Source organism: Mus caroli, chromosome 19, assembly GCF_900094665.2.
Source record: "Mus caroli chromosome 19, CAROLI_EIJ_v1.1, whole genome shotgun sequence".
In the NCBI taxonomy this organism is placed as follows: Eukaryota; Metazoa; Chordata; class Mammalia; order Rodentia; family Muridae; genus Mus; species Mus caroli.
The window spans coordinates 33,045,888-33,071,901 of record NC_034588.1 but is presented as its reverse complement, the minus strand read 5'-3'; the positions used below and the strand labels follow the sequence as shown (position 1 = coordinate 33,071,901).

Genomic DNA, 26,014 nt, shown 5'->3' with positions numbered 1-26,014 from the left:
CTTACAGAAGCTTTGCAATTTTATGAGGTACCATTTGTCAATTCTCGATCTTACAGCACAAGCCATTGCTGTTCTATTTAGGAATTTTTCCCCTGTGCCCATATCTTCGAGGCTTTTCCCCACTTTCTCCTCTATAAGTTTCATTGTCTCTGGTTTTATGTGGAGTTCCTTGATCCACTTAGATTTGACCTGCACAGACTAGTCTCAGAGGGATCTGGGAACCAAGATGGCTCCTGCGGGTGCTCTGTCAAAACCCTCCCGGGTGGGGCAGACACCTCTCCTCTGGCAAGGAAGGTGCCCAGAAGTCTGGAGCTCCAAACGGGGTCTGCCTCAAAAGCTCTGTGGCTTCCACCTGTCCCAGAATCTGTTAGCTTCTGTAGTCCACACTCTCACCTGCGCAGACTAGTCTCCGCCGAATCCGGGAACCAAGATGTCTCTCCTGGGTGCTCCGTCAAAGCCCTTCTGGGCGGGGTGGACACCTCTCCTCTCAGGATGATATTTTCTAGTTCCATCCATTTACCTGCAAAATTCATGTCTTCATTTTAATAGCTGAATAGTATTCCACTATGTAAATGCACCACATTTTCTGCATCCATTTTTATGTTGAGGGACATGGGGATTGTTTCCAGCTTCTGACTATTACAAACAAGGTTACTACGAACATAGTGGAGCATGTGTTCTTATTACTTTTTGGAGCATCTTCTGGGTCTATGCCCAGGAGTGGTATAGCTGGGTCTTTAGGTAGAACTATTTCCAATTTTCTGAGGAACCTCCAAATTGATTTCCAGAGTGGTTGTACCAGCTTGCAAACCCACCAGCAATGGAGGAGTGTTTCTCTTTCTTCACATCCTTGCCAGCATGTACTGTCAACTTGAGTTTTTGATCTTAGCCATTCTGATTTGTATGAGGTGAAATCTCAGGGCCATTCTGATTTGCATGTCTCTGATGACTAAGGACTTTGGACAGTTCTTTAAGTGCTTCTTGGCCACTTGAGGTTCTTCTGTTGTGATTAGTTCTGTACCTCATGTTTTAATTGGGTGACATGTGGTTTTATTGGGTTTATTTGAGTTTATATATATATATATATATATATATATATATATATATATATATTGGCTATTAGCCCTCTGTCAGATGTAGGGTTAGTGAAGTTTTTTTTTCCCAATCCGTAAGTTGCCAATTTGTGCTATTGATGGTGTCTTTTGCCTTACAGAATCTTTTCAGCTTCATGAGGTCCCATTTATCAATTGTTGTTCAGGAAATTTCTCCCTGTGTTAATGTGTTTAAGGTTATTTCCCAGTTTCTCTTCTATTAGATTCAGTGTATCTGGTTTTATGGTGAGGTCCCTGACTCACTTGAACTTGAGCTTTGTGCAAGGTGATAAATATGGATCTGTTTTCATTTTCCTCCATACAGACCACCAGTTAGACCAGCACCATTTATTGAAGATGTTTTCTTTTTTCCATTGTATGTTTTTGGCTTCTTTGTCAAAGATCAAGTGTCCATAGGTGTGTGGGTTTACTTCTGGGTCTTTGAATTCTATTCCATTGATTGACCTGTCTGTTTCTATACCAATACCATGCGGTTTTTATCACTATTGCTTTGTAGTACAGCTTGAAGTCAGGGATAGTGATTCCCCTGGAAGTTCTTTTATTGTTGAGAATTGTTTTGGCTATCCTGGAATTTTTGTTTTTCCATATGAAGTTGAGAATTGCTCTTTCCATATCTGTGAAGAGTTGTGTTGGAATTTTGATAGGGATTGCATTGAATCTGTAGATTGCTTTTGGTAAGATGACCATTTTTACCATGTTAATCCTGCCAGTCCATGAGCATGGGACATCTTTCCATCTTCTGAGACCTTCTTTGATTTCTTTTGTCAGGGATTTGTAGTTCTTGTATAGATCTTTCACTTGCTTGGTAAGAGTTGCACCAAGCTATTTTATTTATTTGTGACTATTGTGAAGGGTGTTGTTACCCTAACTTCTTTCTCAGCCTGTTTATCATTTGGGTAAAGGATGGCTACTGTTTATTTGTTTTGAGTTAATTTTATATCCTGCCACTTTGCTGAAGTTGTTTATCGGCTGTAAGAGTTCTCTGGTGGAATTTGGGAGTCGCTTATATATACTGTCATATCTTCTGCAAATACTGATACTTTGTCGTCTTCGTTTCCAATTTGTATCCCCTTGATCTCCTTTGTTATCTAATTGCTCTGGCTAGAACTTCAAGTACTATTTTGAATAGATAGGCAGAAAGTAGACAACCTTGTCTTGCTCTGGAATTTTAGTGAGATTGCTTCTAGTTCTGGCTTTTAGAGTCTCTGTTGAGAAGTCTGGTGTAGTTCTGATAGGTCTGCCTTTATATGACCTTTTCCCCTTACTGCTTTTAATATTCCTTCTTTGTTCTGTGCATTTAGTGTTTTGATTATTATGTGATGGGAGGATTTTCTTTTCTGGTCCAATCTATTTGGTGTTCTGTAGGCTTCTTGTACATTTATGGCTACCTCTTTCCTTAGGTTAGGGAAGTTTTCCTCTATGATTTCATTGCAGATACTTTCTGGCCCTCTGAGCTGAGATTCTTCATCCTCTTCTATTCCTCTGATTCTTAGGTTTGATCCTTTCATTGTGTCTTGAATTTCCTGGATATTTTGAGTTAGGAGCTTTTTACACTTTGTATTTTCTTTGATGGATGTGTCAATATTTTCTATGGTATCTTCTACAAAAGAAAATTCTTTCTTTTATCTCTTGTATTCTGTTGGTGATGCATGCATATGTAGCTCCTGGTCACTTTCCTAGGTTTTCTATCTCCAGGGTTGCCTCCCTTTGTGTTTTCTTTATTGTTTCTATTTCCTTTTTTAGTTCTTGGGCCATTTTGGTCAATTCCTTCACCTGCTTGGTTGTATTTTCCTATATTTCTTTGTTTCCTCTTTAAGGGCTTCTACCTGTTTACCTGTGTTTTTCTGTATTTCTTTAAGGGAGTTTTTTTATATCCTCCTTAAAGGCCTCTATCATCTTCATGTCGTGGGATTTTAGGTCACTATCTTGATTTTCAGGTGTGTTAGGCTATCCAGGGCTTGCTGTGGTAGCAGACATGGATTCTCGTGCTGCCAGATTGCATTAGGTTCTGATGCTTATGATCTTCTGGCCATCTTGTTATCTCTGGTGTTAACTGGTCTGGATGTCTCTGACTAGAACTGACCTCCTTGGAGGCAGGTAGAGCTGTCTCTGGTTAGGGTGTGCCTTTTGTGTCTCTGGTTAGAGCAGACTTCATGTGTCCCTGGTTACTGCAGACCTCCTGGGGGGTGGGGGGTGGGGGCAGGCAGGCTGTGTCCCTGGTTACTTTGAGTCTCCTTGGAGACAGACAGACTGTGGGGTGTGGGAGGGTATTGGGCCCGATGATCTGGCCTGGGTGGAGAAGTGGACCAGTAGGAAGGTGGAGCTCTGCAGGGCAGGTGGGCACCATGTCAACTGGGCTGTGTTGCTGTGGACCTCCTTGGAGGCAAGCAGGCTGTGGCATATTCATGGGTTCTGGCTGCTGATCTGGCCTGGTTAGGAAGCTCCTTAGAATAAAGGTGAAGCTCAGGGGATGAGGGTGGGGGCAGGGAAGATGGGTCCCAAATCAGCTGTGCCCTGTGGTTGCCCCAGCTGGTGTGGCTATTTGGGCGAGGTTCTCACCCATGTCTTTGATTTCTGTGGACCTCCTGGGAGGCATGCAGGCTATAGGTGTAGCTGGGTATCTGGCTGCTGATCTGGCCTGGGTAGGAAGCAATAAACAGGTTTTATAGCTAACACTTAGAATTAAGAGAAAGGGTGAAATTAGGAGTTGCTAATATTTGTAATATTACAAATTCCATGTAAAACAATCCCACAAATGTTACTCACATTCACTTTGAATTTCCTCAGAATGCTATAAGTTGGCATTGTTTTGTGTCACAACATAAGACCAGTTGGTTTGTGTTGTGGATAGCCCTGGGACTAATTATATTTGATGTTAATTCCATTCTCCTGTGAGTGGCTGCAAACAAGGACTGAGTCAGCACTCAGGTGATTTCCTGTAAACCTGCTTCCACCTTAATCTGTAAAATAAAGGAGAGCTGATGATTAGGCAGATAAAGGGAAGGTGAAGCAGAAGGTGGAGAGAGAGAAGAAGAAGAAAATGGGAGAGAGAGAGAGAGAGAGAGAGAGAGAGGTCGCAGAGGAGGAGGAAGAAGAAAAGCAGAGAAGCACATGGCCTGGAGAAAACTGCAAGTTCTAAGGGGCCTCATAGATGTGGAAGATGGTAGTGTAGCAGTAGATCTGCCCAATCTAGGCACACAGCATGCATTCATATTGTGTTGTGTTTTCATTGCTGGGGCTTATTTGGGATGGAGACATTTGCCGCAATACGTTTGTTATTGTTGCAACTGCTCAGAAATCAGAAATAATCTATAAAAAAGAATGCATTTCTCACTGTCACCCGATGGGCTGTTCTTTCTGAGTGGCTTTACTTACTGTGCTTTTGGCTTTTAAAACCCCACACATTTTTGTTGTTTTCATTGCTTCATCATTGCCATTTTTACGGTGCAATCTATTTCTAGGAGCCGCTCAGATGATACCAGCCAACAGCAAGAGGACTGAGTGAGGCTGTGAAAATCTGAACCACGACCCCTAATGAAGAACCCACTTCTCACCCAACCCAAAGCTTAGGTCCTGGTAAGATGGAGGTCACATGACCTCAGTCAGGCTGAAGGTGAGATACTGTGAGCCCCCATGAGCCTGGCTGCATGCCAAGGCCATATTTGGCTAAAGAAAGTATGCCCTTTAAAAGCCCAGCATGTGTGTACCTACACGTGCTCAGCTAATGAAAGGTGCGCTTATTCTTGCAGCCCTGGTGAGGAACAAACAATTCCACTCCTGATAGACAAGACCTTTCACAGTGCCCACGTCTCTGGAAGCTGTTAATATAAATTCTCTAAAGGTCTGTGACACTTGAGGGCTCTTCTTGTTTGGTGTTAGTTTGAATTGAATTTACATGCTCCTGGACCTTTAAACAAAGGAGTTATCCCTGAGCTGGAGGCAGAAGGGTAGTGCAGTGTAGCATCTAAGTTCTTGAGGCTCTCGGTTTCAAACCCAGGGTCACATTAAGAAAACCAAAGAAGTCAGTTTCCAGCTGGCATGGTACTTTGAAGAGCATAATTAAGATGGAGAATCTACCTCGGAAGAACAGGATCGCTTAGCAAATGTTCAAGCTTCATTTGAGAGGCTATGGGGTGAAAAATATGAACTTATTGACGGAAGGAAAGGGGAGGGAACAAGTTAGACCTCATGAAGAATGTGAATTACACTTACCAGATGGCTTCATAAGGTGACCTTATTGGCAGTGAGTCACAGGGCACGCAGGAGGCTAGGCCTGCCATACCAAAGGCAGAATGGAGAGGAGTTTGGCATGGTTCCCCCAAGCTGAAGGCCATGATTCATTGGGAATACAGCTGGGGCCTCGGGCAGATGGGAGATAGCTCAGCAGTGTAGGCACTGTGGGCTCCCGGGACTAGAGTCACATCTCCATCATCTCTGATGTAGAGCAGGATCTTGTTAAGCTATCTTCGCCAAGGGAGCAGAGACTGCTCAAGGTCACATTTTCCCCTCTTTGCAGATTTCAAATGAGGTGACACGCGGGTGGCATTGGAACATTCCTGGCAGGGAGGGCATCCCCCAGTCCCTGTTCCCTTTCTTAGACCTTGCTCTCTTTCAACTCCTTCTGTTCCTGCTTTACACTGCAAGAACCCGGAAGGGCTTTGAACTGACCTGTGTTCAAGTTCACCCTCACTCCTTGCTTGCTGTGTGTCTTGGAGGAAGCCACTGTAAGCCCCAATGCCTCAGCCACCAGACAGAAGAGCTAATGACTATTGTAGGAGGAACGATAGTATTTATGAAAGACTCTGACATTCAGTGCCCACTCCAGTCGATCTCGGCACTTTTGATATTTTGTCCAAATGCAGCTGTGGGGCGTGGTCCTGTGTGATGTGTAGGGTTTAGTAACATGTCTGGTCTCTACAAACTTGATGTCAGAAATGCCTCACCTCCAGCTGGAACAATGAAAAATGAGTCCAAGCACAGTCAAATGTCTCCTAATGGTTTCTGGCTAAGTATGACTTCCAACTCATTGGCTTCTTAGTTTGGGGAAAGCAATCTGCTGTGTAAGGGACAGTCCAAGTAGCTTTTAGCTGGGTGTGTAAGTTAAGAAGTGAGCTATTAGAGTGGGCTTAAGGTGTTGGAGCGATGGCTCAGCAGTCCAGAGCATGTACTGCTCACATAGAGAACTCAGCTGTCATGTCAGGTGGCTCACATGCGCCTGCGATTCCAACTGGAGGAGATTCAAATACCTTCTGGCTTTGCGAGGCACTGTAATCACACACACACACACACACACACACACACACACACACACACACACACACAGAGAGAGAGAGAGAGAGAGAGAGAGAGAGATTGAGAGGACTATTTCTCTTCAGGGAGCCCACATAACTTTGTCACATCTGAGAGCAAGCAGGCAGACTCCCCCAGGTTGTAGCCTCTGTCCAGCTCCCTCTCCTCTGACAGACAGTGGGCAGAAGAACTCCATCAAATAAGCCTGCATCCAAGCAGAAAACAAAACATGGCGACCCCTCTTGTCCGCACCATGGTCACACTCTGTCTCTTTTAATGATGTTTCTTTCACAGGCACAGAAGGGGAGCTGAGCCCTCCCTAAGGTCTGACACTCTGAGGCTCAGAACGGTTTCCCACAGTGGCCTATATAGTCCACAGAGATAGGAAAGAATCATATGCTGCAAGCTGAGTGAGTGAGCCAGCTGTTCTTATTTTCCCCAAGGAAGTGCCAGGCCCCCTGTGTGATGCAGGCTACTTATCAGCCTGGTGGCTAGCCAGTTCTGCAACACCAGGAAAAGCCTTGCTCAAGATCTTACTACAGTTTAGTCTCCCTAAAATAAGTTTCCTTTTTATCTATATATGGCAGTTTTGCCTGCATGTTTGTATGTGCATCAGAAGGTGTCAGATCCCTCGGAACAGATGGTTGTGAGCCACCATGTGGGTGTTGGGAGCCAAACTCCAGTCCTTTGGAAGATCAGTAAGTGTTCTGAGCTGCTGATCCATTCCTCCAGACCCTTAAAATATATCTTAACAAGGCTAGTGAGCTGGCTTCTCTCTCTGGCTTGCACTTTGACCTAACTCAGGGTTCAAGTTGGATCAAAATTAGACAGAACTGATTCTTCTTTTCCCTTCTTTTTATTGTTCTTAAGGACTGATTTTATTTATCTTTGTGGGGGGTGTTGTGCCAATGCCTCTGGCTTTGCCATCCATATGGTGGGTAAACCGAGGCAGGCAACCTTAGGCGGTCAGTGCTTAGAGCCGATGACTAGGTGGATCTAGATAAAACTCTAGGGGCTGCTGCCAAAAGTGCCAGTGATTAGAGGATTAGAGAAGCTACTCAACAGAATTTTTTTCTGAGGAAACAAAGCTTAATTTCCTGGGGCTGGCAGTCTCTGTGGCCAGTGGAAAAACTATGAACTCTTTTAACTCCTTGGAAATGGCAAGAAAAAGAAGGAAAAAGAGAGAATTCATACACACACACACACACACACACAGAGTTGATGGATGGGAGGAACAATTTTCCAGCTACATCAAACTTTATTCCTTCTTTCACAGCTTATATATTCCAGCAAAATCTTTCAATCAGTATACAATTATAATGTGATTATGTTTTAGTTTTCTTCTGATAAATGATTATGAAAAAACAATGTATTTTCCAATACCTATACAAGAAATAACATAATGTAGTACAGGTAAAGAAAACAAATTATTCTCAGAAACCCACATACATTCAGATTAACAAAGTGTAAGCAAGCAAGGTAGTTTTCTCAGCTAGCTTCTCTTACTGGCAGGCAGCAATTTGAGGTTACAAAGAAAGGAGTAATAATTTTATTATCTTTAAAACTAATCTTATAAAATCTTAAAAGAATCATATATCTAAACTTTTATATAAAAATCAATCATATCTATCTTAAACCCTCAAAATGTACATCTACTCATCAACAATTCTCTTTTTTTTGGGGGGGGGTAGATTTTTTGAGACAGGGTTTCTCTGTGTAGCCCTGGCTGTCCTGGAACTCACTTTGTAGACCAGGCTGGCCTCAAACTCAGAAATCCACCTGCCTCTGCCTCCCAAGTGCTGGGATTAAAGGCGTGCACCACTATGCCTGGCTTCATCAACAATTCTTTTTTTTTTAAAGATTTATTTATTTTATTTTATTATATTTGAGTACACTGTAGCTGTCTTCAGACACTCCAGAAGAGGGCATCAGATCTTGTTCCGGATGGTTGTGAGCCACCATGTGGCTGCTGGGATTTGAACTCAGGACTTTCGGAAGAGGAGTCAGTGCTCTTAACCATGGAGCCATCTCACCAGCCACAAATAAATAAATCTTTTTTGTTTGTTTGTTTTGTTTTGTTTTTGAGACAGGGTTTCTCTGTGTAGTTTTGGCTGTCCTGGAACTCACTCTGTAGACCAGGCTGGCCTCGAACTCAGAAATCCGCCTGCCTCTGCCTCCCAAGTGCTATGATTAAAGGCGTGCACCACCACGCCCGGCAACAATTCTTAATAAATCATATCAGGAAGCTGAGGGGAAAAAACGAGTATAAGAAATCAGTGAGAGTCATGTCAGCCAGTGCTGCACTGTTCTTGTTCCCTGACCATAAAAGGCCCCTAGCTTAACTAACAAGAACACACCTTCCTGAACTTCAAATTCTTCCCTAAGATTTTCTACATCAGAACCAGTGGTGAAAACATCTTAACACAGCTTCACTAACAATTTTATTTTTCCAAATGTTTTCTAAGGGTGGTTGTCACTGTTGCCAATCTATGTCTCTAAGTTCTTCTCTAGGGTGGTGATTGAATCATTAATCCGCTCCAGCAGCAATGCCTGAAAGAGATCAAACATCAGTATTGTGAGTGCAGGAGATACTGCCCAGTGAGGGACTTGAAGCCCCCTTAAAGTTTTCATATAATTCTTAAATTAAGAGGGATGTGAGGACAGCAAGCAGAGCAGAACTCCATAACAGCACGAAGTCCTCAGGACACCGTCCTCTGGGCCATGCCTCATGTAGGACCCCATGTGGCTGTGGTATCCTGTGGGCTTCATTCCATGAGTTCTAAAGCCATTTGTTGTTTGTACTGCATGGCCCTTGTCAGTGTTGAATTGTGTGTGTGTGTGTGTGTGTGTGTGTGTGTGTGTGTGTAAACCAGAGGACAATGTCTTCTTCAATTTCTCTCTATCATATGTTTTTAGATAGAGTCTTGCACTGAACCTGAAGTTTACAGATTCATTGAGGTTGGTTGGATGGCAAGTTCCATGGACCCACCAGTTTCTTTCTTCCTAACACTGAGATCATAGGCGCACACTGCTGTGCTTTTATGTGGCTGCCAGGGGTTCGAACTCAGGTCCTCATGTTTGCATGTCCAGTATTTTCCCACTGGAACCAAATCTCCAACCCCAGAACCAATTGTGCTGGTTGTAAGTCCAATCCTTTAAAGCAGCATTTCTCAACCTGCTGGCTGTGACCCTTGTGGGAGTCAAATGACCCTTCACGGGAGTTGACTAAGATCATCAGAAAACATGGATATTTACATTAAGACTCATAACAGCAGCAAAATTATATTATACCACAACCTAAGGAACTGTATTGAAGGGTCTCAGCATTAGGAAGGCTGAGAATCACTGCTTTTAAAGCTAAACCATCTCTCTGGCCTCAAAACTGAGTTTTCTAAGAAAAATCATCAGCCATACTTAGGTTTCCATTTACTGGAGAGGATACATTTAAAACAGGAATCTACAACTTGGTAAGAGACTCTAGTTTGACTTGACAGGGACAGAAGGGCAAGGAGCAGAGTGGTCATGATAAAACTATTTTGGTGCAGACTCTCAGTGATGGGGAAGGTGTCTTGCTTCAAGGTCACTGAAGAGGGACCGCCACCATGAACTGAGAGCCAGGGACAGCAGAGAACATCCATAGGCCTCTACCAGGTGTACATTCTCAGGAAAGAACAGATCAATTGGGTTAGATGTTCCATCATCATGCTATACATGTGAGAAAACAACTCAAAGGCAGAATCTGCCTTTTCTGCTGCTAATGGGATACTCAGATGAGTTCCAGATTCTAGTACGTCACTGCAGGGAAGTCAAGGCAGCAGGAACTTGAAGCAATTGGTTGCATCACATCCATAATCAAGAGCAGAGAGCAAGGAACTAATGCTGCATGCTTGCGCTCAGTTCACTTCCTCTACTCCTATGTAATCCAGGACTCCCTGCCCAGGGAACAGTGACACCCACAGTGGCACTTTCTCTTATCTCAAGTAAGGTAATCAAAGTCATTCCTGCTGTAGATAATTCCTCATTGAGACTTCCAACAAAACTGATCACCACAGGCAATAAAGATTTGTTTTGGCTCATGATTTCAGAAGTATCAGTCCATGATCAAGTGGCTCTTTGATTTCTTGGCAATGGACATGCAGCACATCATGGCAGAGGGCATGGCAGAGCAGAGCTGATCACCTTGTGGCATCCAGAAAGTAGAGAGGTAATAGGAAGGACCAGGGCTAAGATATGACTTCAATGGCATACCTCTAGCCACTCATCTCCTCCAAGAATATTCTTCCCCAGTGTCCTCACCTCTCAACTGTCTATTCAAATTCAAATTCACCAATGGATCAATCAATTCATTAGACCCAAGATCTCATAAGCTGTGTCTTAAAGCTCCCTCATAGACACAGAAACAAATTTCACTGATCTTCTAGAAATTTCTTAATTCAAAGGATTTAACAATAACCTCAAACTCACAGCAATCCTCTTCTACAAGTACCAGTGTTCATCATAAAGCCAACTATGATTCCATGTGTGCCTGATAAATGTCAGTTGACACAATATCTACCCAATAAAGAGCTTAATTGGTCAGTTCTTAGTATTGTGAATTTTGAGAGAAAAACCCTCAAAGTGATTCCTTTTTAATGACAAGATACTTAACAACAACAAAATAACAATTCAGGATCCTTAGTTGGAACCAACCATATGGATGGACACACACACACACACACACACACACACCTCTCTCTGTCTCTCTGTCTCTGTCTCTGTCTCTCTGTCTCTCTGTCTCTGTCTCTCTCTGTCTCTCTCTGTCTGTCTCTGTCTGTCTGTCTGTCTGTCTCTCTCTCTCTCTCTCTCTGTCTGTCTCTCTCTCTCATGTTCTGTGTTTTGTGGAGTGATACCAGAACACAACGACAATACCTATGATGATGGCAAAATAAATTACAGGTCTTTTTGGAAGGATGTGGTAGAGTTACCATGTTTCTAGTATGAAAATACACAGAGAAATATATATGAAATAACACCAAAAGAAGAAAGTGGGATGCTACCGATTGCATTGACCATCATGAGTAATAGAAGTCATATAATCCTTGTCAGACATCCCACCAAATACACACACACACACACACACCAGTCCATAGAAACTAACTTGTTCCAATGAGATAGCTGTGGGAACATCTCTTGCATTCATCCCTGGTGATCAGGTTGGCTCCCAGCTTTGTTCTTGAATTTAGTCTTTGTCATAATTTCTCTCACTCTGATTCTGTACATGGTGTTACCTGGCTACCTCTGGCCTATGATATTTCTGTCCAGAGGATATCTAGCACCCATATATGCTCCAGAAGACATCAAGGGAGGATGAGGCCTGATGGCAGGGTACTTCCAAATCAACAGGACCTCCTCAAGGGTGAGCATAGACCACCACATGGAGGACTGGGCTCGTGCCAGGACTTGGTGTGGTATGTAGGACAGAGAATCTGATTCTATATGCCCACGGAGTCCTGGGTACCTGGATTTCTACTTCCTTGCCATATCGCTGTTTCGCAAGGCAGAGTCAGCTGTAGCTCACATCTGAGTAACCGACATTTTCATCCAGGCCTGGCAACAACGTGAGTGTGAAATCTGAGTCACTTGTTTTATTCCACTTCCTAGCAGAGAGAGACAGTGCCTCATCCCTTGTGAATGGAGTCACTCAGGAAGACTCTCTTCCACAGTATTACTCAGGCAGAGGTCAGGACTGCTCCTAATTAAGTGAAAGCTGACTCGGGAGGCTGGGACCTCACATAGCTAGCCAGCTGAAGCAAAGTGGCTCATTCCCGGCCATCTCATGGGGTTAGCTTCTTACTCAGGTTTCTAGCACCTATATCTGTCCCTTTTGCCAACAATCACAATGATATACAGTATTTTTGCTGAGGTGTGTTCTTTCTCTGGGGTTTTGTTAGGACTTCATTATAAGATTCATGTAGGAGATTTTGTATGGGACTTTTCCTGCACAAAATCTTGGTCAGCATCTCTGTTATCCACTAGTGTTTTTGGTACAGAGCTGAAAATTCATTTGTTGGGTTGCAGTAAAGTAAGCCAGAAGTGAAAAGAGAGGCCATTTGTGTAATTCACAGGATCTGTTTCACATTGGCTTCCCATCACATGAGGATCAAGGTTGTGTCTTGTTAGCATATCCCTAGAGCCCAGCACAATGTGGGCATCTAACAAATGTCTAAGTGTTTGTAAAATGAGTCCATTTTTAAAATGCCCCCACCAATGGCTCCATACCACTTCTGATCATCTACTGAACTATAAAGGAACATCTCCGGTGGCTTTTCTTTGGGTACACAAGAGGGCTGATGACTTAGGGAATGATAGGTTGATCAGCTGGAGCTTTTAGGATATCCCTTCTAGAAGGATACAGTTCTGTCCTAATGAGGTGATGCTGTTGGTTGACAACATAGCTGAGAACCATATCCAGGAAGTAATCTGGGCTATGAGATACCCACCTCATTTACTAGGGAAGAGGCCGACTTGATTTCTGTAATTGCAGGAGTCACAACACCTTTAGGCATATCACATGCTGATCTTCAACAAAGACAATAAAGCTGCACTCAAAGAAATACATAATCCAGTTCCTGTTGACCCTTTGGGAACTTCTATTGTAAGGAGAGATTGAGCTTTAGTCATATAGGAACGTGTAGGAACAAGTACCAAGTGTTTGTTGTTATAACAACCTTTAATTTTTTCCCCTTTATGCTAAGATAAAACACATTAGACTGGAAGGGAAACTCTATAGCTTTTGTGGTAGAACTGGAAGAAAATGGTTGTTCGAATCAGAAAGCAGGGTTGAAGAGTAGCTTAACTGCTTACTAGGAAGAGAACTTGGAGACATAATGGAACGTTTTGGCTTTGGCTTCCTCATCTGTGATAAGGGAGTATAACAGTCATGGTTTGCTTTGATGGGGTGGCTTTGGCAGAAGCTTTGGTTTGCCCCTTTCGAAAGGGTTCTAAAACATAACCTATCCTCGAAATGTCTGCCTTTCCCCACTTTGGAAGTTTTCACGCAATGTATGCGTAAGCATCCCACCCATTCGTAAGGACCACTCCATGGCTGGTTCAGCATGCTTTCTGTGCTTCTCTAAGAGATTGCTCAGGACTGGGTGATTTATAAAGAACATGCATTTATTTCTCATAGTTCTAGAGCCTTGGACAATATCAAGGATCTGGCAGTTGGAAAGGGCTTTCTTGGGGAAGGGTGAAAGGGAAGGGGGAGAAGTTGGAGAGAGAGTAGGAAGAAGGAGGAATAAAGAGGGGTCAGATGCCCCTTCTCACAGAGAACACTCTTTTATGATAATGAGTCTACTCTAGTGATAATTCTATCCATTTGCTCCACCTATGGGATCTAACCACCTACCAGTGGATTCCACTTCCTACCATCATGACACTGGGGACTAAGTTTAATGCTTGATGGGAGTGGGGACAATAAGCCGAACAGTACCCTGCTTAGGATATTAGGGGTCAGGATGACTAAAATCTGGTGATCCCTATTATACACAGAACTTGATCACTAAGGGGAAAATCATTGTCACCAAAAACCTCCAATAAAAACAAAAACAAAACAAAACAAAAACAAACAAACAAAAAAAACCCTGCAGCTGAAATCTCATCTTCTGTAGTGGTGTCAGAATTTGTAACAGGTGAGATGTTTCGCTTCATAAAGGGCTCTGTGGGAGTAGTCTTGGTCTTAAAAGAAAGAGAAAACCCAAATCAAAATGAAATAAACCAAGCCAAACCAAACCAAACCAAACCAAACCAACTTTTCCTTAGCAAACTAAGTTAGGGAAATTGTGGCCCTCTTAAAGGGCTATTTAGAAGAGAGAAGGCAGATGGCTTAGACCCGAGAAAGGGCAGAAAGACCTCAGGAGGCAGCTGTCTGAGTCCCAAGGAGTTAAGACAGATAAGAAATCCCCATAATGGAGAAAAAGACATCAAGACTCTTCGGAGTCTTTGGTAACTGATTTTGGTTTTGTGTAAGTTCTTCACTTCAGAAAGAAACGGGAAAAGTATTATTTTAATGCAAAGCCAGAAATAGTTGAAATGTGAGAAGACAAATAAATAAATAGCAAGCAAAGTGTTCCTAAGTAGCAATATTTCTTATGTTTAGTTTTCAACCTTGTGTCTAGGGGCAACCTTAGGTTTAGACTTTGGTATAGACCCAGTATAGTGTAGACATACTTCCTCAGGGTGAAGACTCAGGCTTCCCCTTAATTTTGAAAAGGTCTCAGACTGTCTCCTTTCTGAATTCTCCCTATTCTTTCTACTTTGTGCTTCTTGAATGCCCAGTTGGACAACATGGAACTTTCTCCGAGATCTGTGTTTCTGGGACTCACAGACATGATGCTCCAATCTCCCCGTTCTCTTGTGCATTACAAGGAGTTAACTTTGTGTAGTCCCACAGAAGCCTTATGCCCACCTTCTTTGAGATGCCCCTCAGACTCTTAGAGACTTTCTTGTTTATGTAGTGACACAAATGCTCCGTTCCCTTCCTTTTTTACTGTGACACCCTTCTTATTAACCATTCATCTATCTCAGTGGTCTGATCCAAACTTCTCTCGACTTTCTGGTGCACTTCGTATTTGGCAGGTTAGCTATAATAGATACATATTAGATGAGACTTCTCCCTAATTTCTCCATAATTTCTAGGGTATGGGACCCGAAGGATAATGATTCCACTGGAAAAAAATTAATGCTGGGAATGAAGACAGACTACCTGTGGGATCTCCAGGGTCAGAGGAAAGGCCTGTATCAGTACTTGAGAGGGCTTAGGGGAGGAGAGGGTTCATAGTTTTGGAAAGTTTAGGGCATCTGGTCAGGGACACACGTTATCACAGAGCTCATGGTGATGCAGGCAAGGTAGGCCAAGTCTTTCTGTGCTAGCAAACACAAGTAGAGAAAGCTAGGCTGCAACCAGGAGACTACCCAAAGGTCTACCCCAGTGACCTACTTCCTGTAACAGGCCCACTTCCTAAAGGCTCCACAGCTGTCAAAAAGCTCCAGAAACTGGACCCTGAGCATTTAAAACACGAGCCTGTGAGGGACACATTAGAGTCAAAGGTATGGTTATACTTTTATTCTAAAAGTTCTATTTGTCCTCTGCCTATCCTTTCCACAGTCTGTAGTCTTTACTTATTTTAAGCATACTTTTATTTTAGTTTCATAAATTGTTATATTTCCTTCATACCATAAAAATGCTGCTTCTTCATTTTCCTATGTCTGTCATCTCCTTTAAGGCAGATTGCTTCCTCAAGCTAGCATTGACAAAAGCGACCAACCTAGCCTTCTAATGCTAAGCAGGGGAGAGGACGCCTCCTAGGGAGCAGACTCTTGAAACCTCCCCATCACAGTATCAGCCACTCCACAACACTCTTCCCCACCCCCACTCCTCAACCACCCACACCCCACCCCACCCCACCCCAACAGACAGGGAGCAAACCACATCTGACTAACCCATACTCAGGCATTACACAGGATGCCTACTTAAGCCTCAGCTAGAAGAACAGACATATTTAGTTAGTTAGTTGCCCCATATATTTGATGAAACATGCTTACACTAACATTTTGCTGTTCGTCTGTATCCAAATCAACAAAGGCATTCATTCTGGTTCTGTTGCTTGGCTGGTTGTTTTGCTCAATCTTGCAACCCTGTCCATATGGATTCTTTTAGATTTGGGGGTTCATCAGCCAATCCCACCCCAAGCAGAACTCCCCCCTGAGTCTGTTAGAAACACATTCTCCTAACATGTTCCTCTACCTTTTGCCTTTTTTTCTCAAACCTGCTCTTGTCAGGTCCGCCCTGAGCTCTGTATATTTTTTAGATTTTGTGAATACAGATTGATTATGAGACCAGAGGAAGCTACTCCCTTTTCATTCCTTACTAGACAACAGTTGTCATGTCAAGTAGTGCTGGTTCCTTCCTACAATTCACACATCAGTGTATGACATGTGACATGTGCCTGTGAAGAGAAACAGAGCTAGCAGTAGAGAAGTAGAGGTATATCTGAGGATTTATCTGCAAAGTGAAAGACCTCCGTGGGGATACCCCCACCCGAGTCTCGAGATAGCACACACCCAAAGAATCATGAGAGACCGTCTTGATGCAAACACAGGAGGTAGTTTAATGATGGAGCTCCAGGCCGACATGTATCTCACACAGGAGACAGGGGTGTCAACCATGAGGCTCAAAAGTTAGGGGTTTATATAGGAAAAGAGGGGGGGTAGGGGAAGAATTGGCACAGCTTCACACAATTGGACAGTTTAAACATCAGCAAACTGTACGTGAAAATCGAGGTAACAGCAGAGCATTAACATTTAACCCATGTCAGAAGGGCAGGAGATAGGGAGGTGCCAGGCCAGTCCAGACATTCTTGTATGTCTTCCCTATCTTTATGGCTAGTTGGTTCCTGGGATGACTTTACAGCCTTTGTTCTTTGCTCTAGGCCCAAAAAGCCCTCCTAACTAGCAAGCCGCGTGAGTCATGGACCTTGAATTTTAATTTTCTTTCAAAAGCTCCATTTAAAATATGCTCCATGCTCCTGAGTTATTTATTTCACAGGTATACATATATAGATATCACCAGTGTGCAACTCAGAACAAGTTTTCAAATAAATCTTGAATTTTTAACACAGTTAAGTTGAAAAAAATTTCCCTTCTTATGTTTCCCCAAATCCTTAAAGATCACATTTTCTCCCCAGATCCTAGAATTTCTCTCATTACATTGAGAGAGAGAGAGAGAGAGAGAGAGAGAGAGAGAGAGAGAGAGAGAGAGAGAATATACACAAACATATATTAGAGATCTAATATAAAATTTATGTTGTGACTTTTGTGTTCTATTCCTCTCATGTTTGAACACTATTTTCAGACCTAGGAAAATCTAGTCTAGAGTTCTCACGTGCCAAGTGAAGCCTAAGGGGACTGCTTTTACTTCATCAGGAAAACCTTAATTTTAAAAGCAAATTAACTTTACATTTTCTATAGCATCAAACTAAAGTGCCTTCTAAATATATAAATATGATACCCAAGAACAAAAGCTACTCTCAGCCTCAATCAGAGAAGCCTCTGTTAACAGACACATATCTGCCAAAGTTGCTGAAAATATGCGACAGCTGAGCCCCCACCCCTAAACAAGACACTTCACAGTACCCCCACCTAAGGCTCAGCAAGCACTGCAGCAGAACGTTAAGAGCCAGAAGGCAGAGAGAGGGGCTGCAGAGTGTCACTTTCTAGGCCCAGCACAACCCTTGCAAATCACAGGCTCACAGCAGTTGTGGTTACTTGCACTGGGCATACAGAAGACTGGGCCTGATCACAATCATTTGTGAATGGCATAAGGCTCACAGGGCTTCCCCCTTACTGAATATCTGTTATTGACTATTGATAGATTCCTGCAGAGAGAGAATCACTATCTTTAGTCGTACACCCACTGTTGAGGCCACCAGGTTTCAATGGATAGCTCCAAACCCGTGACCATACATGGTGTCTAGTTATTAAAAACAAAATGAAATAAATACACATATATGCATATATACACATATACATACAAGTATGGATATAATATATAGGTATGTATATGTGTACATTCATATATATATAATATGTATGAACACACACACACACACATATACATACGCAGGGAAGAAGGGTGACAGTAGACAGCAATGGAGTGAATTGAGTAAGAGATGAGAGTAACCAGAATATATGGTATACATTTGTGGATTGTCAATGAACAAATTAAATAAATAAAAAATATTTTTCTGTCCATTTATATGTCAGCTGGTTTTCTGGTTTGAATAATGATCTATCTTTTATATGGCTATATCTTAAGTCTCCGATTTACTGCGAGCTTCTCAGTGTCCAAAGCTCCTGTGTTCACCTTTACACTTCTAGTCCCACCGATGGCACCCAACAACAACAGGGATCATTAAATGAAAACAGTGATAACTGGCATTGATACACAACACAAAGAACCAGCCTCAGGGTAGCCTGTGGTCCACCCAATCTTGCCTCTATTTCTGTCAAACAAAATTCCTCGCAAGTTCCTCTTAGCTTTAGGCTTGTTTTTATTCTAATGAGACAAGAAACAGAACCAAGAGTTTGATGTGACCATAAAGTGTTCCTACGTTACTTCCAAAGCACCTCCTCCAACCTCACAGGGAAGTTTGTTTCTGATTAAGCAATAGGAAAATTCCGAACAAACAAGACTTGTTTGAAGCAATTTATATTCAGGGACCCAAAGGATTCTGATGGACTGAACCCTGTATAATGATGATTTGAAAACAGCTACGTGATACAATTGACAGGTGAGACTTTCACCCCACAGCAACTCAGTTTTTGGAAGACAAGCATTTTCAAATAAAAATGCATCCAGAAAATTTTGTCTTGAATTATCTAGTAGGAGTCTATGTTTCTATTGTCAGGCCTTCCATTCCTAGCAGGCTATTAGGAATCGGGTTGTTGGATGTCTTGCCTTTGTAATGGAGACCAGAGTTTTATGCCAGCCCTGGGTGTATAAAACATATTCTAAGCTTGGAAACCAGGGTTGGTCCATGTGATGCTTAGAATATGCTCAGCCCAGGGAGTGTCACTATTATTAGGATGTGTGGCCTTGTTGGAGGAAGTGTGTCACCGTGGGAGTGGCTTTGAGATCTTCTTCCTAGATGCCTAGAGAACAGTCATTTCCTGGCTTCTTTTGGATGATGATATAGAACTCTCAGCTCCTTCTCCAGCACTATGCCTGCCTGGATGCTGCCACGAGCCTACCTGGATGATAATGGACTGAACCTCTGAACCTGTAAGCCAGCACCAATTAAAATGTTGTCCCTTATAAGACTTGCCTTGGTCATAGTATCTGTTAACTAAGACAGGTTGTTTTCCATACAGCAACGTAGAGGCTAATCTATTGTGTGCCCCTTGGTGGGAACAACTTTCTGCTGTAGAGTTTGTGTATGTGTTATGTATATGTGTATCTCATTTCTAATCTTTCCTATAAGCTGAGGAGGATGTTGCCTCCAGCAAGAGGAAAAATTCCCAAATAGTTCTGTTGTTGCCTAAACCCTTCATATCCAGTAGGGCACAGAAAGACTTCTATTAAAAAAACAAAAACAAAAAACAAAAACAAAAAAACAAAGACAAAAAACCAAAAAACTGAACATAAATTGTATTTAAATTTCTCAAAAGTAAGAATGATGTCCACATATTCTGACACTTCAGGGGGGTAGGTTCCTTGAATTTAAGCACAGCCATGTATTCTCATACCTTGGAGTCAGGGCCCCAAGCTGAGCAGAAATTTGTACTTGTCAGCTCTGTGTTTCATGCTGAGTTATCTATCTCATGACTTTTAGTTTGTCCCTCTATAAATGATGGTTCTATCTGTCCTAATTATATTGACATGGGGGAAGTAATGAATGTGAGTAATGAGATCTAGTTCTTATCACGCTCTACTCAGTAAGTTTGACGAAGTTTATGCTATTTTCACAAATTGGGGCCTCTTTTTGAAGTCCATTTAGCTTTTTGGAACTAGAAGAGGTTCAGGGAAAATCCATAGTCAAAGAGAACCGCCAACACATCTTTTGTCCCCATAAATACTCATATTTCTGCTGAGACCTTGTTGTCCGTCAAATCATGAACACTATGCACAGTCTCCCATAGACACAGCTATTTTCTTTTCCATTTATTTAACTGAGCAAAATTCTTCTAGAAAAAAAAAATACTAAGAAAAGGGAATAATATAAAACTAGACCAAAATAAACTAAATACCCATTTTCTCTTTTCCAAGTATTTTGGCACCATGAGACTAGTTTCATACCAGTTAAAATGAATGTTTTCAGAGGTATGAGTAAAATTCCCATTGTCACACTGGGTTAAATGTCTTCATCTCAGTGTGGCATAGATACATCACACACTGTGACATTGGAGTGAGCAGTTGGTATTCTCCCAAGATTAATCTTCATGTTAAAAGAGGCTGGAGAGTTATTATAAACCCCTTTTAAAAATCTGAATAGGTTCTAGGCACCATGTTCCCTGGGGTGATTAGAAACCCGGTGAGTCAGGGAGCAGAGTGTGGGTCCTTGTAAGACAACAGGAGTTAAATGCACCCACCAACAAATACCACGAACAACAACTAAAATGCACGCTTTAAAAACTACCCCGAAGGTTTACACAAATGTATAACGGAGTTTATGTAAGATGACCCTGTTGTCCATTCTGTTCTGTTCTGTTCTGTTTGGGGAGCAGCCATTCCAGATGAAGATAGTAACAGAGAGCTCCCTACCCTGCAGCAGTGAGTCATGTTGTCACTTTGACTATCGTGGATTCATCTGTCTGCCATTTCACATATATCTATCTCCTAGAAAATTCCTTATCAGGGTATAATCAAGACTAAATAGGACATATTTTCTCTTTGGATCCATTCCCAGTGGATGCTTCACTTTGTACTGATGATGATGATGATGATGATAAATCAGTGGCTTTGTTGTCTGACCTATGGAAATGTCAGGATTTATCATTAGAAACTGCCAAGGACCAGCCTCAGCTTGGAGAAGGTTCCTGAGAGAAGGTGTGTTCGACAGTACTGAAATAAATGACTCTGAAGTCACTTCCTGGGTCCAAGCTGATGGCCTATGCTCTGCTCGAGTCAGCTTTCCAGACCGCTCTTTCTCTGAGTTCTGCTCAAAACCGTTTTCTCTTGCTAGTCTAAAAACTCTCTGGATAGCTCATCTCTTTCTTGCAGATCAAAACCCCAATTTTTTATTTACATATCAATTCAGTCATTACCCCAGGTTCCCTTTTGATTATCCCATAAATCCCTTTTGAGCATCCCATGGCCCCAGCCCCTTGATTCTTAAAAAAGAGACAGCAGGCACAAGTACAGTCAATAAGATAGCTGGGTGGAACCTGGTCCTGAAATTACCATTCCTACCATGCCTGAGCCTGGGCCTAAGCTCTTTTTGTCCCAGGCTGGGCTGATCTTGAACTCAGCAATCTACCTGCCTTTGTAAGTATAAACAAACACTTAGCTGAACAGGGATCTTGCCCTGCAATCACCACTCCCCAAATCTCTTTATCTCCTTCCTAAGCATCTTTCTGACAAGCCGGCTCATAGTGCAGCTGACTTTGTTCTTTTAGATCTGTGAAGCTCTTTATACAATTCATATCGCATCCTTAAATTTTGCATATGGTTGAGAAACTATATATTTTCAAACTCATGTTTTCAGCATTCATTCACACAGTTTTAAGGGCTGTCTTGAAGGTCACAGTGTTCTACCATTTTGCTGAGACACACCCTCGCCTCCCAGACTCAGGCTGTCTCTGATTATCATGGAGTTATTAACCTTGGCAGAGAGGACATTCCTCGAAGGAGGAATGTGAAAATATGTACACTATTATACAAACAAGACTATGCCCACAACAACCACCAACACTCGTGAAGGCCCATACCCTGCTGGCTCTGTTCCAGGGACAGAAAACCATGTCATACTGTCACTCACACAGGCAAGCCAGACTCAGCAAGAAAGCAATAAAAAAAAGTATGATAAGTAGAGTCATTTATAATTGATATGCAGTGAACATGCATATCAATAGGTGATAGCTCTGGGTGACTTGTAAATGTTAGGAGTAAGTTATATTAATATATAATTTTATATAAAATAATATATCAAGTTTCATGAAGTGAGTTTATATGATTTATCCCTTTCCTTACACATATCTACTTAGGATTTTCTTTTCTGCAGAGGAGTCATACATTTTACATAGAAGCCCCTGCCCTGGTGGAAGCCAGCAAATTTTTACCTGTGATAGTGGGTAGACAAATTTAACTCTGGAATGTAGTATTTGAAAGCCCTCTGCTGGCATGGAGCTAGATCTTGTCCTGCAAACAGCTAGCTCCTTGGGGGTTTTATCTTTTGATATTTTGAATCTTTTCATAATGGATTTCGGATGCGAGCAGAAGAAAAGAGATAATGCTGACCTTTTACTAATTTTGCATAGTTGCAATTCAAGACTTGATACTTAAAAAAAAAAAAAAAACCACAGCATCAATTTTCAGCCAATCTGAATTTGAGAGAACCCAAATTAATAAAATTGGAGGCGAAAAAGGTTATAATTGATTCTAATGGGATCTGAGGGTTTAGCAAATATTTTGAATATTCATAGTCTAAGCAAACTGGGACTTTTAGTAGAAATGGATAAACTCCTAGACACATACAACCTACCAAATTAAATCAAGAAGATGCAAACAAGTAAATAGATCCAAAACAACCAACACGATTGAAACAGTAATGAAGTCTAATAGCAAAAACTAGTTCAGGACTTAATGAATTTACTGTTGTGTCCTACCAGACCTTCCCTCAAAGAAGACCCAATGCTAACACCCCTCAAAGTGTTCCATAAAAAAGAAACCTATTCATAGCACCACCTGATACAAAACCAGGTAAGAATTTAACTATTAAAAAAAATAGGAATAAAGTCAAATTATCTTAATTTTCAGATGACAGGAGCCTACAGTTGAAATGACCTAAATATTCCACCAGAAAACTTTTTGTTCTGATAAAGCTCTTCAAGAAAATAGCAGGATACAAAGTCAACACAAAAGGAAATCAGTAACTTCGTTATATATTAATAATGAAAATGTTGAGGAAGAAATTATTAAAAGATAATCCCATCCGAAATATCACTACAAACAAACAGTCCAGGAACAAATCTAACCAAGAAGGTAAAAGACTTTTACAGTGATAACTTTAAAACGCGGAAGAAAGACATTGAAGAAGACACTAGAAAGTACTAGAAGATGGGAAGATTTCCCATGCTCATGGGTTGGCAGAATTAACACCATGAAGCCAGCAATCTTACTAAAATTCCAATGATATTTTTTACAGAACTAGGAAAAAAAATCCTCAAATTCACATGGAAGCACACAAGAGCCTAAATGCTCAAAGACATCTTAAGCAGAAAGAGAATTCTTGAAGGCACCACAGTGCCTGATCTCAAACTATACTACAGATCTATAGTAGCAAAAGACACACTAGTACTGGCACAAAAACAGACATGTAGAGCAAAAGAATAGAAGAAAGGACTCTAAAATAACACCCTATGCTTACAGCCCCTGAACCGTTAACAGAAATGTTTAAAAAAGGTGCATTTGGAAAAGGTTTCTTTAGCAAACAGTGCTGGATAATGCATAAAAGTGAAAGTAGATCTCTATCTCCTCCCCACATAAAATCAAATGAAAGATGGATGGGCGATCTTACTATAGACCCGAGACCCTGAAACTGCCAGGGGGGAAACACTTGAAGGTTTAGGCATAAGCAACAACTTTCTAAAAGGATTCTCATAAACCTGAAATAATCCCAAGAACTGACAAATGGGGTCACTTGAAATTAAAAATCTCTTGCCGGGCAGTGGTGGTGCATGCCTTTAATCCCAGCACTTGGGAGGCAGAGGCAGGCAGATTTCTGAGTTCGAGGCCAGCCTGATCTACAGAGTGAGTTCCAGGACAGCCAGGGCTACACAGAGAAACCCTGTCTCGAAACAACAACAACAAAGAAAGAAAAGAAAAGAAAAAAGAAAAGATAAGAAATTAAAAACCTCCTGGACAGCAAAGGAAACTGTTCAGAGTGAAGAGCCAGTCTACAGAATGGGAAGAAGTCTTTCCTGGGTCTCATATGATTGACCATCTGATGTTTGGATCTTTAATTTGAATCCAGTTTAAATTTGGGCATCATATATATGATATGCAGGTGGAAAGGGGCCTAGGAGGGGAAAATTAGGTTTAAAGGGAGGAAGGGGAATAAGAAAGGATAATGGAAAGTGTGTATCCTCTGGGCAGGACAGCGAATGTTTTGGGAGGTGGGGGGATGGGCAAGAGGAAGATGGAGTGAAGACAGTGGGGGGGGGGGGGGGGGAGCACTGACAATGGGAGCAAGCCGAAAGGAGAGCACTGTGTGAAAAATGTCTCAAAGAACCCCATTCCTGTGTACACAACCTACCTCCAAAGAGACAAAACACTGGCCCCTTCACAGCTCGGAATTTTGGTACTTCTCAGTTTGGTTACATCTCGTTTGATCTCTGTGCCTGTGAAGTTGGCATCTTTACATTCATCTTACAGAGGAAATGAGAAGACAGTCAGTGAGAGTTAGTAAAGGATGGGGCTTAGGACCGCGGCCCCTTGACTCCAAAGTTCCTCCGCTTTCTACTCTGCAGGGCTTTGCAAACAGTTTTTAGAAAAAAAAATTTTTTTTCTGGAAATGAAATATTTCATGCCAAAAAGGCACACCAAGAAAAAGTTGAGGTGTTTTTGTTGTTGCGTGGGTGGGACGGGTGTAAGGAGACTTGTCTCCATACCCAACTCTTACTCTCTGTGGTAACCTGTAGATATGTCTTTGTGGCTTCTCTGACTACAGTTTTTAAGCTGTCGCCTCCGAGTTTCTAACACATCTCAACAAGATTGCTCAGGTGGGGGTAGGGGTGGTCATGGTGCCCAAGTACAGTTTCCAGTTTCAGGAACAGCCATAGGGAGCTGCCAACTAGCAGTTCCTCGGAGAATTAGAGCTCTGTTATGGAAGGTCCTGGCTTCAGGGTGCCCTGGTTTAGCATGCCAGGCTGTGGAGAAAAATGACCTGTGATGATAGCACAGATCTCTTAAAAAGTGCCACGCAGTCCAAGCTACTCCTGCCAAATCCAGTGTGCTGAGCAATGAATGGCAAAAAGCAGGGTCCGCAACAAGGGCACACTCCAAGAAGCCTCCACTTTGCAGCTGGACAAGGACAGGCACACGCAAAGAACGCGGCGTGATTCAGATGGAAGGGAACGAAGCGAGGGAGGACAAAACGGTCCCATGCGCAATTCTCTCCCTTTATACAAGTGAAAGGTCTAATTTACGAATCCTGTAAACACTACCGACTGTGGAAAGATTTGGCCATATGGAAAGGTTTCCTACTGCTGTCTTGGCTGGGGGGAATATTCAGAAGTTTGGAGTAATTGTCAGAAATTAGTCACTGCGATGTTGCAGGGGATGAAGTCAGCATTGCAGCCCGGTGTGGGGGCGGAGCTGCCTTCAATCACAAGATGTTTCCGTGAAGGTTTTCTTCCCCCCTTCATTTCCTTTCCGAGGAGAAGAATTTCAGCACCTTTCTAGTAACCAAGTCTTTGTTCAGTAACTAGGAAACATCACTTTGCGGAAGCCTCTGATAATTACAGCTCCTGATTTAGGCAGGTTTTGTCTTTCTTGCCTTCATTAAGCAGGGACTGCCCCCTTCATCTTGGTGGGCTATGCATGTGCAGGCTCCAGAATTTGTTGGAGTGATGGGCTACTCGGTCCTTCTGTACTCTGGCTATGAAAACTGAGAAAGGGCTCAATTCCCTGATTAGGGAACAGAGAAGCAGAATTCATAGGCTTTGTAGAATACCAACCTGCAGAGGTAACAGGCCATGTTATTATTAATTCGCAGTGTGTCCTTGCCAAATTTAGTGGTTGGAATTAATTATTAAACCATGAGAGTCAGATTTAGAAACAGTCTGGCAGGACTCAGTGTCTCTCATGGGGCTGCAGTCACATGGTGGCTCGCTGATGGAACGAGATATCCACATTG

The 26,014-nt window shown here is 42.3% G+C and overlaps 1 long non-coding RNA gene across 1 annotated transcript in view; it reads left to right on the top strand.

Annotated features, from left to right (window-relative positions):
* Positions 1–7,915, top strand: part of LOC115029995 — a 29,103-nt gene extending 21,188 nt beyond the window's left edge. Inside the window, exon 3 of the long non-coding RNA XR_003835589.1 lies at positions 4,574–7,915. This is a non-coding gene — a long non-coding RNA (uncharacterized LOC115029995). The remainder of the gene's footprint in view (positions 1–4,573) is intronic.
* Positions 7,916–26,014: the final 18,099 nt, after the last annotated feature.